A 16,118-nucleotide genomic window follows, 5' to 3' on the forward strand; every position below is an offset into this window, starting at 1 on the left:
AGAGCTTCTTAGGAAACACTATAGGGTCTTGCTTTAGTCAAATAAGAACAATGAGAGGCTTTGTAGAGTTTATCCTAGGAAAGTTGCTGAAAGAACTGTGGAGTCAGATGCAGAATGTAGCATTAGAGCTAAAAGGAATATTAGGTAGTACCAAGTCTAGTCCTCCAATCTTCAGGTGAAGAACCTGAGGCCCAGAGGAAAGTGACTTGTCCATGTTCACCTGGCTAATTAATGCTAGTTTGCAACACAGATGGGAAAATTCACCTGCTGACACAGTTGTTTTACATAGACTTTTAATGACAATTTTGCTGACATTGTTTTTTAACAAATAGATCACAGCTGGTCTTCTGTGGGCAGGAAATAGACAAATGGCAAATGCAATGGGGTGACCAGTTGCTAGGTGGGAGCTCAGTGGCCTCCTGGAAAACAGGCAGAAATTGTGGACTCTTTGGCAAGTGGCTTTCTCAGGTATAATTTAGGAGAGGGCACAGCTACCTCTGATGGAGGTCCATTCCTCCTATAGACCTTTCTAGGATTTGGTGAAAAAACTTTTTTATTTTTCCTATTAGTCTTTGGTTTTTCTTCTGATTCACTTTAAAATCAACAGTCATAATTGAATGCTGGATGTTTTTCTCCTTGTTTGGCCTGAAGGCCATGTGCAGTTTTGGCAGTTAACCTCATAAATTAAGGCCTTTGAAGAACATGCTTGCTTTTGTCAAACTTGACAAGTCTTGAGATTCACCATTTTCCTAGGTGGGCTTTGCTGAGGGTAGAGTGAGAGAAACTGAGGTCTTGGAGCACTCTATGTCTTATCCTTGTGGCAATTTATTTTCGTCTGTCTCCACAGGACTTGGACTCCCATACATGGCATAGCATCCAGGCTGTGCACTGCACAATTCAAAGGTCGCCATCCTAAGATGTGATTGAAACCCCAGTGCTGGGACTCTGGTCCTGATTGTCACTGAGATGCTGCAGTTTTAGAAGTGCTTGATGTTCACTACTGACTAAGCTGTCTCTGGTTTGTTTGGAGTTTTAGCTCCAGCTTTGCCTCCTCTCATGTAGGCTCATATTGTCTTCTGGCTTTCAAGGAGACCCAAACCAGGGTTCTCCCATTCTGGGTAACAACCATGAGCTACACACTCTTCTCTACCCCTTTGTCTTATCAGATGTTCTTGTTTTAGATGTGGCATACCTACCAGGACTGTTGGCATTGGTAAGAATATATGTAGAGAGAAAATAATAGCCTGAAGGAAAAATTTTCCATGCTATTGAGCATTTTGGGATCAGAGGGCCTTTTGTAGGAAGCCCTTGAACTATCCCAATTATGATTGCCCTCTCAGCTCTCTCCTTCCCTATCCCCCACAGGTGAATTAGTTGCCCAATTAGTCCCCAAACATCCTTTTTTGTTTTTGCATTCTCCCACTTGAGGTCAGGGTCTCTCCTTTAATTATCCTTGATACCACCTAACTCTGGGTTAGGGCCCCGCTCTTGGAAGCTGAGCTTGGACACAGATCCCTTCCATTTTCACCCTTCAGAACAGCTGGGAAAGGATGGCTTTTCAAAAAGAATTTTTGTGGTGTTTATGCTGGTGAGCCTTTAACAAAGGACACAGGAACCCTATATTTTTTTTCCTAAAAATTTTCTAAATGGACAAAAATTTAAAAATCCAGGAATGAATAGGACTAATGAGGTAGGTTAAAGAGAAAAGTTACAATACTTAGAAAATATTAGCGAAAACAAACAACTAAAAAGAAACTTAAAGTTAAATATTGAGTTTTCTATGTCAGATCAAAAGAGAAGGCATCATGACTATGTAACTATAATTGAAGGGAGAAAATGCATTTGTTTGGAGAGAAATTCTTCCCCTAAAATTCCATGGATTTTTCCAATGTATGGAAAAATCATACATTTATTGGGGTATATTTTTTCAAACTATGTTTTGCCTCTCTGAGTTCATGATTTTCTCCTCAGGTAAGGATATCCATCTGCCTATAGGTATGATAGAAATGTTATAGATGGAATGAAAAGAGAAGCTATAGAATAATATTCAGTTTCTGGCATGCAAAATAGAATTCAGTAAGACAATAGGCTTGAAAACCAAGCATTTTAGAATGACAAAGGATTTACTAAATTAATCTTGGTGCTATTTAACAAATCAAGGGCTAAGCCTGTAAGAGTCATCATGGAGATCTCCTGTTATGCAGAGAAAGCACCCTTATTCAGGAGAGGATTCAGATCACAGAGTTCTTTCAATGTGTAGAAAACAATCCCTTTGTTTGCAATGATATTTAGCCACAAGTTTGGAGGGGAAGAATGACTTATAGTTCATACTGGTTATAGTTATACTGGTTCACAAAGTACAGTCCCCAGATCAGCAATACCAGCATCATTTGGAAACTTGTTAGAAATGCAAATTCCCTGATCCCAGCTCAGATTTACTGTACATAGGGCTCAGCAATTATTTTTTTTTAACAAGCCCTCTGGGCATATCTGGTGCACACCTAAGATTTGAGAAGCACTGATGGAGAGAAGATTTCATCCTTTTCAACTCAGGGCATTTGACAGGATGGAGGAAAGAGGCATGAGAGATGTATGTTTCTATTGTTCTCTTATTTAAGCTTCAGCCCAGAAATGGGATGAGTTTTAGAGATGTGAGAATGATACCAAAGGCACAGGGTTCTCTCACTCATGCTCCTATTTGCAACTGAGTGTGGTGGCCATCTCTTAGTTTGGCCTATACCAACTGAGGATGCCACCAAACAGGAAGAGAATTTGGTGTTGCTCTATGGTTAAGATGAGATGCTTTGAATTTTTTCCCTAAGCATTGCATAAGTCCCATGTGGCATAGATAGATCCCAGACTTAGCTGAGAATCCAGCTAGGGGGCTTGTCCATAGTAGTGGGTCTATTAAAAGGTGAAGTGGCTTTGAGCAAGCATTGCAAAGTCAAGGCAATGGGAGTCACAGTCCTACCTCAGAAGATTCTTTATAATCAGAAAGGTTCCTGCTTAACTAGGTTGGTACAGGGCTCTCCCTTGCCAAGCTAAGAGACAGTGACACCAGCCACAGGGTGGACAAGTGTCATTGCTCAAAGGTCCAAAACCAAGTCACCCTTCTTTTTCCCCATTACATGAATTAATACATTCCCTTTTTACTCTAGTTAGTTTGAGTGGGTTTCTGTCACTTGCAATGGAAAAATGTCTGGAAAATTTGCATCCTAAACTCACTAATGAAAAATGAAACTCTTCTTTCCCTAGACCGGTCCTGCTCTGTATTCCATTTCCATTAATGATACCATCTTTGATCTCATTATCTAAGCTAAATACCTGGGTTTCATCACTGGCACTTTTATCTCCCTTCCCCTCTCCCCCATTTTCTCTTGGATCTGATCATCTTTCTTTATTCTACCCTAGTTCAGGCTGCCATAATCTCCCTGGATTATTGCATTGGCTTCCTAACTAGAGTACCTGCCATGATTTTGCCTCTTCCATTCTCCACAGTCCAGCAAGAGTGATTTTTCTGAGGTGAAATTTCATCATGTGACTTCTGTTCCAGAAACCTGGCCTTAGTTATGCATTGTGAGTCTCTAGGAGGCTTTATAAGACACAGCATTTTCCTAATAGATTTGACCATAAACCTTTTATTCATGAAATATTGCATGGGGATAATATTCTGCTAAACACAATTAGGGAAACAATATTCTGGAAGAATTGAAAATCAAGAGTTATAAATTCTTGCCTCCACTATTAAAAGACTCTATATTGTATTCTTATAAAATATGTCATTTTAATAATAGTAATAGCTGACATTTATTAAATTCTTATTACAGATAGACAATGCTAAGTATTTTACATGCATAAACTTATGTAACTTCCAAAACAGCCTTTGAGGTTGCTATTATTGGCATTTTATAGTTGAAGAATTCATATATAGAAGCTTTGGTTAATTTGCTTAAATTGACATTGTTGATAAATGGGAAATTTGGGATTTGGAAGTAGGATTTCTTGATTCTGAGGGTTTTATGTTTAAACACTAGCCAGTATTTTTGAATCATTTTATATATAGCCCTGGGGTTCTACAGTTATGCCTCAGAAGCAGCTTCAAAAGAAGGAACAGGAGAGAAGGTGATGAGGGGGAGATGAACTGTGAAATGGTGGATTCCTGAGGGCCACTTCAACCAGAACATCTATGCCTTTATCACTTTTATAAATGAAAGCTGTAAGCAAAACTCTTTTGTGCAAGTGGTTGGAACATGTTGGAAACTACTGGGTTACTTGATATTGATATTCAAGGGAAATTTTCTCTGTCAAGAATCCTCTCTTTCCCATTTCTTATGATTCTTGAGGCTGCATTGCCATGAAGACATTGAAGGAGCATTTGATTGACATCTGGAGTTAGTTGGTTCAACTTGTATCATTGATAGTTCCTGCCTACGAAATCAAAGACTGCACAAAGTTTCCTTAGCTGTCTTCTGAATTAAATGAGATAGAGTTGGGTGGGCATTATAGAATACTTCATTTAAGCCTGCCTGCTCTTTATCTCAGTTATTAGATTTAGGGAGTTGCAATTTATTCTAGTGGAAAGCTGGCATAGAATATTGAGGGATATTCAGGAGACTGATGAGTCTGAGTAACTGGAAAAGATAAAAGAAAAACAAAGTGAAGCAAAGAAAAGCAATACAAACCGAGGAGAAGAGTTTTCAAAGGGTATGTTCCTTAAGCATCTCAATACAATTAGCTGGGAGTGTGATTCAGCATGAAATTCCTTTCATCTCAGGTATTAATTCTTGAGCTATAGAGTGATTGGCATAGATCTCCACCATCTGGCTTGATTTCTTCCCTTCTTATCCTGCTTCACTTAGACACCATCCTCACTTAGTGTCCTCTTCACTTAGACACCATCTTGTTTCCTGCCAGTCAGGAGCAATCTGCCTGAACATGTATTTATGTACTGGTTTCAGCACCTTTCCCCCACAGATGTAAAACTCCTGCACTTCTGGGATTTCTTCTTTATTTCTACTTCCTGACTGGGGATTGGGCCTAAACCAGACTCATTTCCCTAATCAGGGTAGTTAAGGCTACTAGGCTTCAGTAAAGACTCAGACCTTCCTAGCTTGGGTCATCCTGGTACAGTAGTCTCCCCTTACCTATGGTTTCACTTTCTGTGGTGTCAATTACTCATGATGCAAAAATATTAAATGGAACAATCATGAAATAAATATTTTATATGTTTTAAACTGCATATTCTGAGTAGCATGATGATATTACATGCTATCCAACATGGTCCTGCCTCAGATGTGAATCATCTCTTTGTCCAGAGTATCCACACTGTATCTGCTACCCGCCCATAAGTCACTTAGTAGCCATCTCAGTTATAAGACTGGTTACCAAAGGGAAAGAGATCACATTCACATAACTTTTATTACAGTATATTGTTATAACTGTTCTATTTTATTACTAGATTATGTTGTTAGTCACTTAGAGTGCCTAATTTATAAACTAAACTTTATAATATGCATGTATAGAAAAGAACATAATACATGAAGGTTTGATACCACTTCAGGTTTCAGGTATCTACTGGGGGTCTTAGAAGGTATTCCCCAAGGATAAGGGAGGACTACTGCTTAAGTTCTGTTAAAGGATCTGTTCTTTAGTAATATGCTTTTTAATTGTGGCCTTTGGGAAGCCACTTTGATCTGTTATTTTTAATTGGTCATTAAATTAATTTATGCACCTTATGAAGTAGATGTGCTTGATTGGAAGTGTTTTGTACACAAGTCCCCTTGATGTGGGGTTAATTATATAGTAGATTCAAATCTCAGGAAGAAGATATTAGGTGACTTCCTAGGTCTTTTTATCTATTCATTTATTTTGCAACTCTTGATCTATTCAGTTCTTCACTTTAAGCCACATAGGTGGGCCAACATTGGTATCAGTACCTTTCAATTCATAGCCAGCATGTTAAGGGAGACAAACACAGAATTATATCTAATCATAGCTACAAATATGGATGCCAGTTAAAAACAGATTAAGGGAGGATATGGGGACATGGTGGATGAGAGGTGTTGCTAGGTTAACCCCCTCCCATGTGCTTGTGCATGGAGTGATTTATATTACCGTGATGTCTTAGCTATTTGGGTATGGCACAGAGGTAAAAAGTATTGTAGATGGAAATTGCTTATTATTATTGTTATCCTCTTCATTTAGATACTTTTGTAAAAAATAGTTTTTCAAAAGCTCTGTGAGGATCTGAGGACCAAGCATGTCTAGTGAGTGATGGTAGCATCTGTAAACTTTGTGCCTTTCCTGGTTAAAATAAAATTAAAGAATGTCATATATCCAAAAGTATGATACAAAATTAATGAAACTTAGCAGCTCTTTTCCTCAGTAATTCCTAAGTCCTAAATCTCAGTCTTTTAAAAATTCCTGAAAAGATCATATGGGATAAAAATGGTCATATTATAACCCATGGTAGAGTATTAATTTAAATTATGATGATATGACCTATTAAAGAGATGCACTTTTGTTTCCCACCAGGCCAAGCTAACATCAGTCAATTTTTGTTAATTTTCTGAGAAAAAAATCAAAGTTACTTACACTAATGGTCAGAAATTAAAAATAAGTGAAATTAGCTACTTTTCTCTTTAACACTTTTTACACAGGGAATGATCATTTCTGCTATTTTACCAAGCTTCCTGCACTTCTTAACTAAGCCCCCACTTGGGTGGAAAATGGTTAAAATCATTATAAATTCAGAGAATTGCCAAGTAGATTCCTGCCCACAGCAGGAAGAACAGATAGAACTTGATGCAGGTGTTCCTGTTACCTAAAACACCATTTACAAAGGAACATAGCCCCCATAACACCCCTCCCATCTTGCCTTTAAGTTCAATAGGCAGACAAAGACAGGATATTTTAAGTAAGGAACTTATGTCCAGAGTTGGAGTAGCTTTATCTAGTCTGCTGAACAAAATTTTAAGATATCAAAAATCTGGGTAGAATTTGAAGGAAAAAAAACCCTTTAAGTTGGAGGTAGATGCTGGAGAAAGAATAAATGAATGCATCTCAAAAGGTGTTAAGATCACAGAGATGATGTCTTAGAAATAATCTATGACACCTTAAGGATATAATTAATATATCGAAGAGCCTTGACTAGTTGGTGTAAAAATGCAAAAATGTTTTGCTTTTAATGTTGCAGTCAGCTAAACTCTAAACTTCCTTTTCATTCACTCATTCATTCTACAAATATTTATTGAGAGCTTATTATATTGTCAAGGACTATTCTAGATGCTGGGGATACAGTGATAAATAAAGTAAAATCCTTGCCCTCATGGATCTTGTACTCTTTAAATAATAATTTCTTTTATTGTAGTTTGATTCACACTTTTTCAGATACTTTGGTTTATTTTAAAACCACTGAGCTCTATTAAAGATCTCTTTGTTTTGGGTTGTTCTGTGCTATTCTTAATGCTAGAACAATGCATAAAGTACAAGTCAGTCAATACTGGTACAAATAGATATAGAGGTAAATTTTTGTCTTTGGAATGTTGGCAGCAGGTCAAACAACTATGACAGAGACTGGGTGTAGGATAAGCAGTACAAAAAGACCAGATAAAAAGCACTTGATAATAGGTTAGCAGTGATTTGGGGTGAGTGCTAGAAACTGGTAGTTGGAACTAAGTGAGACATTTAGAGTTGGTGTGGGGAGAGGCTTGATACTGAAGGCCCATGAAGAAATCCCTGAACCAGAATTGAGTAAGGAAGCAGAAGAGGCATAAATAATGGATGAAACTCGGGTGTGTGTGTCAGCAGCAAGTATAAATAAACAACAGGGCATAGAACAAGGTCAGGTGTCCTGGAAAAACAGCCAGAGATTAGGATCAACTGAAAGATATGAGTAAAGCCAATAATGGGCCAGAGGTACTGGATTGTATCTGGGAGTGTGGATCAGATGGTCTGGGCAAGTGAGATGACACTTACAGGGACAGGCAATAAATACAGGAAGAGGGTGCAACCAGGAAGGCAGGAAAACCTAAGGTGGAACTGATGAGTGCTTATGTAAACATTAAGTATTAAGCCTGAGAAATCTAAAGCAAAGACAGAACATTGTGGGGTTGGAAGGAAGGTGAGACTGTGGGTTTAGATGTGGACAGGAAGTTTAGGGGTCTCTTAACAGGAAGAGAAGGCTACTTTGAGGAAGGCTGGTGAACTGGGTATCATGGGGTTGGACAACCTTAGTTGAGAATGGGAAGTTAACAAGCAAGAACAGTTTTGGGGGGCATCCTGAGCATATGGAGTCTCCTCACTGGGGGACAGTCATCCTTGCAAAGGACCAAGTTCCTGAGAAAGGAAGCTAACATTTATGAGCACTGCTGTGCATCAGGCTGTATTAAAGATGTTGCATATATAAATAATGATGATGGATATTTTTAATATAGAGTTTGCTGCTTCTACTCTGTTCCTATTCTCCACACAGCAGGGAAAAGAATCACTTAAAATATGAGTCAGAGCTCTTTCCTGTCACAGGGTGCATGGAGTTGGTTTGTGGGTCTTTGAGACCCAAAAGTTGAAAGCTTCTTTGCATGTGGGGGACTATACCCTCTGCTAGCTGCTGTAACCATGCCACAAAATGAGTATATTGAGTTACACTGCAAGTTCTATGGATATCATTTGGATTACCATGAAAAAAAGAGAAAGGAGGAAGTTTGAGAGGCTCATGAATGTTCAAAGAAGGCAAAAAAGATGATTGGTCTGAAGGCTAAGCTCTACCATAAATAGCACCATGCTGAGAAAATACAACTGAAAAAGACTATCAAGATGCATGAAAAGAGAAACACCAAACAAAAGAATGATGAAAAGACTACACAAAGAGCAGCACCTGCATATCTACTGGACAGAGAGGGACAGATCAGAGCTAAAGTACTTTCTAATATGATTAAACAAAAGCAAAAAGAGAAAGTGGGAAATTGGGAAGTCCCTCTGCCCAAAGTTTGTACCTAGGGAGAAACAGAGGTATTAAAAGTTATTCAAACAGGGAAGAAAAGGAAAAAAACATGGACGAGGATGGTTACTAAAATCCGCTTTGTTGGAGATGGATTTACTCAAAAACCACCTAAATATGAAAGATTCATTAGGCCAATGTGCTTATGTTTCAAGAAGGCCCACATAACACATCCTGAACTGAATGCCACCTTTTTCCTACTGATACTTGGTGTAAAGGAGAATCCCTCATCCCCACTTTATACAATTTCACGTTATTACCAATGAAATGATACTGTTACTGAGGTGAACATGAGCAAGTTGGGCCTTGTAACACAAGGAGGCAAGGTTATTTGGGGAAAATATGACCAGGTTACCAATAATTCTGAAAATGATGCATGTATAAATGCAGTCTTACTGGTTTGACAGCAGTTTCATACAAGTAACTTCTGGTAATTATTGAAGACTATACACCAATCAGGAGAACCTGACTGTGATGTTTCTGCATACTACAATATTACAATGGCTTACATGTCTGCAACCATCAAGAGAACTATTTATTTTATTGTAAAGAACATTAAAATGGCCCAGTTTTACAAAAAAAAAATATGAGTCATAGTTGGGACCTCTGGAATGTTGGTATGAGGAGTTTGGTGGACCCTTTCCCCAGCAAAATAATCATTTAGCTGATGAAAATCACTCATATAAAAGTGATTTAAAGCCTCTGGAAATTGTCCACAGAACATACATCTAATGGAGAAACATTTATTCAAGAAAATTTAGCAAATCTCAGTAAGAAAAATGAGTCTGTGGCACTTGAACAGGAGCTTACCCCCATCTCTCCCTCCCCAAGCTCCATGTGACAGAGCTCTAATATGGTGACTCTACTTTGAGCAGTATAGCCAAGAAGAAGGGGGCTTTCTCTCCTGCCAGCATCTAGAACTAGTGTTTCATTCTAGTAGGGGCAGGCCAGTGTCTCTTATATACCTCCACCCCTCTCGGTCTGTGCCAAAAAAGCACTTTTCCAGGCAGGTACAGCTGAGAGAATTGGCACTCTGTTTTCTTCCATTTGTATGGCAAGGGCTGTCACTGCACCCAGTTCCTGTGAAGTGAGTACAGAGGTGTTTCTCAGGTGAAGATTTAGGCTTTAAAGACCTACAATATATCCAAAGGATCTTGAAACACCAATTAAAATATACATATATGCATTCCTATGTTCATAGCAGCACTATTACAAAAGCCAAGATTTGGAAACAGCCTAAGTGTCCATCAGTAGATGAATGCATAAAAAAGCTGTGGTACATTTATGCAATGGAATACTATGCAGTAGTAAAAAGAAGGAATTCCTACCTTTTGAGACAGTATGGATGGAACCAGAGACTATTATGCTAAGTGAAATAAGGTGGTGAAAGATAAATACCATATGATCTCATTTGTCACTGGAATCTAAGGAACAAAATAAATGAACGAGCAAAATAGAATCAGAGGCACAGAAGCAAGGAACAAATTGACAGCTGTAAGAGGGGAGGGTGAGGGTGGGACTGGTTGAAAGAAGGTGGAAGGATTAGACAAAGAACATATATGCATGACTCATGGATATGACAATGGTGCAGGGATTAACTGTGGGAAGGGGGAGGCTGGTGGCAGGGGGAAAAGGGGGAAAACTGAGACAACTGTAATAGCATAAACAATTAAAAGATTAAAAATACAATAACTCCACAACCTTACTTGAGGGAGCTGAATTTATTTGTAGCAGAATATGGAGAAGTTTATGATTAGGGTTTTGTTGAAAACAATATATACCTGGTAGTTTCATGATACTAATAGGAAAGAAATAGGAAAGGAGACCCAAGGAGAGCCCTCCTGAGTCCCTGGGGATCCAGAAGGCTGGGTATATGTACTTGCAACTACTCAGAAACTATCAAATCAGAGTGTTGGGTAGACTTGAAAGCATGACCTAAGCCACATACAAATCCTTTAGTAAAATATGGAAGCCTTCTGGCTCAAGGGAAGTAAGCACAATCTTTGTCTAAACACTGGATGAACAAGCTACTCTGAACCAGGGGTGATTCTTAGAAAGCCAAGCTTCAGAATAAAATTCCACTCTTCCCTGGTAGTCTGTAAGACTGTATGTATACCCAAGCCTGTATATGGTGAATGGTAAGGAAAATTGGGCTATTAGCCCAAGTCTAAATATGGAACAAAACAGTAAACTCCCTGAACTATGAAAGCAGTCTCTAAGCATACAAGTATAATGGTAAGAGTGTATATCTAAATTGCTGCGGGAGCTTCTGCACAAATGTTGACCAAAAAGTGGTTCATACAGATCCAAAGGTGACCCCTAGAAGCCAGGAAGATAGAAAATAGCAAGCAAGGGAGAAAAATGGAAGCAAACCATGCACTGTGGAGGAAATAGGATTCAAGAATTAGGCCCATCAAGTCACTAAAAAAATAAACACATAATAAAACAAACAGGTTCCCAAACACTTCCCAAAGAGGAAGGGATCAATATTGGGTTGTCATATTATCTAAAACATACAGATTTAAACAAAAAAAAATGTATGAAGCATGTAAAGAAACAGGAAAGTGTTATACATACATAGGACAAAAGAGCACATGATAGAAAATATCTTTGAAGAGCCCCAGATGATAGATTTAGCTAACTGAAACTGCAAGGCAGCTATTATAAATATGTTCAAAGAACTAAAGGAAACCAAAAATTGAGAGGAAGGTATAACAGTGACTCATCAAATACAGATAATAAAAACAGAGAGAAATATAAAAAATGAATGTAAATTCTGGAGTTGAAAAGTGTAATAACTGAAAGGAGACTTCCAGCTAAGATGTAGGTTTAGGTAGATACACTTTGCCTCCTTGCATAATCAAAAGGACAACAACAAATTTAAAAACAAAAAATAACCAGAACTCCCAGAAACTTGAACTGTATGGAAGTTCAGCAACTAAGGAGTTAAAGAAACATTCATCCAGACTGGGAGGAGGGGTGGAGATGGGCAGCCAGGGCAGAGAGGACTCAAAGCAAGGTGGTGGCTGGAGGATGGAGTTGGGTGAGGCAGTAGCTGGTGGACTGGGTGGTTCCACATTTGCATGTGGATAAACTGGAAGGGATAACTGGGGAGCAAAACAGACTGTGTAACCTAGGGATCCAATGTGAGGAAATAAAGCCTCAAAACCTCTGACTGGAAAAACCTACGGGGGTTGTGGCAGCAGGAGAAACTCCCAGGAGAGTTAGTTGGAGAGACCCATAGGGTCCTACAATGTACACAAACCCACCTACCTGGGCATCAGCACCAGAAAGGCCAAATTTGCTTGTGGGAAGTGGGGGAAGTGATTGAAAGCCAGCCAAGAGCTGAACCAGCGGCACTGTTTCCTCTTGGACCTCTCCTCCACATACAGCACCACAACACAGCATCATGCATTGCCTTTCTCTGGAAAATACCTAAGACTCTGTTCCTTACTATGTAATAGACACAGAGACAAAAAATATGTCCAAAATGAAAGAACAGATGAAAGCTCCAAAAATAGGACTAAGCAATGAAGATAGCCAACCTATCAGATGCAGAGTTCAAAACATTGGTGGTAATCAGAGTGCTCACAGTAATGGTTGAGTATGGTATCAAAATAGAGAAAAACATGAAGGTTATGCACAGTGAAATAAAGAAAAATATGCAGGGAACCAACAGTGATGGGAAGGAAACTGGGACTCAAATCAATGGTTTGGAGCAGAAGAAAGAAAGACACATCCATTCAGAAAAGAATGAAGAAACAAGAATTTAAAAAATGAGGAGAGGCTTAGGAACCTCTGGGACAGCCTTAAACATTCCAACATCCAAATCATAGTGGTGCCAGAAGGAGAAGAGGAAGAGTAAGAAATTGAAAACTTATTTGAAAACATAATGAAGGAGAACTTCCCTAATCTGCAAAAGAAATAGACTTCCAGGAAGCTCAGAGAGTGCCAAAGAAGTTGGACCTAAGGAAGCATACACCAAGGCACATCATAATTACATTATCCAAGATGAAAGTTAGAGAATCTTAAAAGCAGAAAGAGAAAGGGAGACAGTTACCTACAAAGGAGTTCCCATGAGACTCAGCTAATTTCTCAAAAGAAACCTTGCAGGCAATAAAGGGCTGGAAAGAAGTATTTGAAGTCAAGAAAGGCAAGGACCTACATCCAAGATTGCTCTATCCAGCAAAGCTATCATTTAGAATGGGAAGGCAGATAAAGTGCTTCCCAGATAAGGTCAAGTTAAAGGAGTTCATCATCACCAAGCCCTTATTATATGAAATGTTAAAGTGACTTATGTAAGAAAAAGAAGATAATAAAACTATGAACATTAAAATGACAACAAACTCACAACAATCAACAAATGAACCTAAAACAAACAAACAAACAAACAAACAAACAAACAAACAAACTAGAACAGGAACAGAATCACAGAAATGGAGATTGCATGGAGGGTTATCAGCAGGGAGTGGGAGGTCGAGAGGAGAGGATCAGGGAAAAAGTACAGGGAATAAGGAACATAAATATTAGGTACAAAATAGACAGGAGGAGGTTAAGAATAGTATAGGAAATGGAGAAATGAAAGAACTTACATGTATGACCCATAGAAATGAACTAAGGTGGGGGAATACTGGTGGGGGGGGCTACAAGGTGGAGGGGAATAAAGGAGAGGAGAAAAATGAACAACTGTAATAGCACAGTCAATAAAATATATAAAAGAAAAGCATAATAACTGAAAGGAAATATTTACTAAAGGAACTCAAGAGTACATTTGATTAGGCAAGAAAAAATCAGAGAACATGAAAACTGATGAACAGAGATTATACAGTCTGAAGAACAAAAAAGTAAGAAGAATAAAGAAAAATGAGGAGGATCTCAGGTAAATGTGAAATACCATTTCATGTGCCAATGTACAGGTAATGGTAGAACCAGAAAAAGAAGAGAGAAAGGTGTAGAAAAAATATAAAGAAATTGTGACTGCTCTAGCCCCAAACCAGTGTATCTAAATATTATAAAGTATCATCCTTCCTCAGAAATGGGGCAGAGCCATTTCTTTTTTTTAATTTTTAATTTTTCTATTTCTTTCTTTTTTAAAAATTTTAATTGTTTCAGTACAATTTTCTATCTTTTACTCCCATCCCAACCCACCCACCCAGCCCTCCCCTCCTCCCTCCCATTTCCACCCACCCCTAGTTTTTTATCCATGTGTCCTTTATACTTGTTCCTGTAAACCCTTCCCCTTTTCCCCTGAAATTCCCCTGAAATTCCCTCTCCTCTCCCCTCTGAACTCTGTCAGTCTGTTCTCTATTTCAGTGTCTTTGGTTATATTTTTCTTGTTTCTTTTTTTTGTTGATTAGGTTCCTGTTAAAGGTGAGATCATATGGTATTTGTCTCGTTTAAGATTAAAAAATGTTTAAAAAATTGATAATGCTAGTTGCTGGCAACGATGCATGAAAACAAGCATTTTTACACATTGCTAAGATATTGTAAACTGTAACTACTACAAAAGTCAATTCACCAGAATAATAAAGTTGAAGATGCTTGTATCTCAAAAAAAAAGAAAGAAATTGTGACTGAAAACTTTCCATATTTAGTGAAAAACAGTAATATACACATCTAAGCAGCTGAACAGTAAACACAAATAGATCCACACTCAAAAACATCATTCTCAAAATGTCGAAATCCAAAGTTAAAGAGAAATATCTGGAATGTAGTATGAGAAAAATGACTCATCACAACAAGTTTAATAGCTTATTTCACATCAAAAGAAATGGAGATCAGAAGGCAGTGTGACAACATATTCAAAGTTCCAAATAAAACTCCCCCCCACAAAACTATCAACTGAGAATCCTATATTCAATAAATTTCTTTTCATAAATGAAATTGAAATAAAAGTAAAATAAAGAGTCTCAAATAAATAAAAAATGGAGAAAATTTTGGAAGGCTATAAAGAACACTAAAGGAAATTCTTTAGGTTGAAAGTGTGACAGTACATAGCTGAACAGCAGCCATTCTCAGACAGCAGCCCATCCCAGATAAGCAGTTATCTCAAGGTCATACGCTAACCCCTGCTTTCTGCTTCTGTATGCCCGTTTTCAGCAGCTGCACTCCTTCCCCCTCCTCCTTCTGCCTTTGTAACAAGAATATAAGCAAGCCCCTGCCTGAGCTCGGAGCCCAAAATTTGGAGACGTTCTCCTCTGGGTCTGCATGCATGAGTAAAACTCCACTTTGCAAACCCTGAAGCCATTTGATTCGTCTTTTCTGTAACAAAAGGAAATGACAACAGACAGTAATTTCAACCTACATAAAAAACATAGAGTGATAAAAATAATTCTAGGTAATGGTAAAAGATGGTATCATTACATATTTTTTATAATTTAAAATAAACAATAGCTATTAAATTGTATTATTGGACATATAATGTATAGAAATGTAACATACTTGATAATAATACCATAAGAGAGAGAGTGGGAATGAAACTATATTGACCTGAGGAAGTGATACCAGATGCTACTTAAATCCATAGGAAGAGATAAAGATAACCACAATGGGTAAATAAGAAAATTAACATAGTTAAAAATACTGTATATTTATTCTCTCATTTCTCTTAGCTTACATAAAAGACAATATTATAAAAAGGAGTAATTGCAACAATGTATTTTTGGTTTTGTAACATATCTAGGCATTCATATGTATAACAACAATAGCACATAAGAGGGAGAGGGAATGGAACAATATATGGATACGTTTTAAAGTCTTACTGGAACTAAAAGTATATAAATCTGAAGTAGATTCTAATAGGTTAAGATGTACATTGTTTTCTGCAGAGTGACCACTAAGAAATGAATTTAAAAAGTAGTTAAAAAATCACTGAAGGCATTTAAGTGGCATACTAGGAAATATCCACTTAAGTCACAGGGGGTAGAAAAGGAGGAATATGTGAACAACACAGCTATGAGACATATAGAAAACTAAAGCAGAATGGTAATTGACTTTTTAACCATATCAATAATATTAAATGTTACTGTAGTAAACAATCCAATCAAAAGAGGGGGTTGTCAAGTGGATTAAAAGAAAAAAACAAACTTGCTCCCACTATGTGTTGTCTACAGGGAACAAT

General features: G+C 37.9%; 1 pseudogene; it reads left to right on the forward strand.

Annotated features, from left to right (window-relative positions):
* Positions 1-8,616: 8,616 nt before the first annotated feature.
* On the forward strand, positions 8,617-9,402 carry LOC123819677 (annotated as a pseudogene).
* The last annotated feature ends 6,716 nt before the right edge of the window (positions 9,403-16,118 follow it).

Source organism: Phyllostomus hastatus, unplaced genomic scaffold, assembly GCF_019186645.2.
Source record: "Phyllostomus hastatus isolate PE091 unplaced genomic scaffold, TTU_PhHast_1.1 phas_contig_113, whole genome shotgun sequence".
NCBI lineage: Eukaryota > Metazoa > Chordata > Mammalia > Chiroptera > Phyllostomidae > Phyllostomus > Phyllostomus hastatus.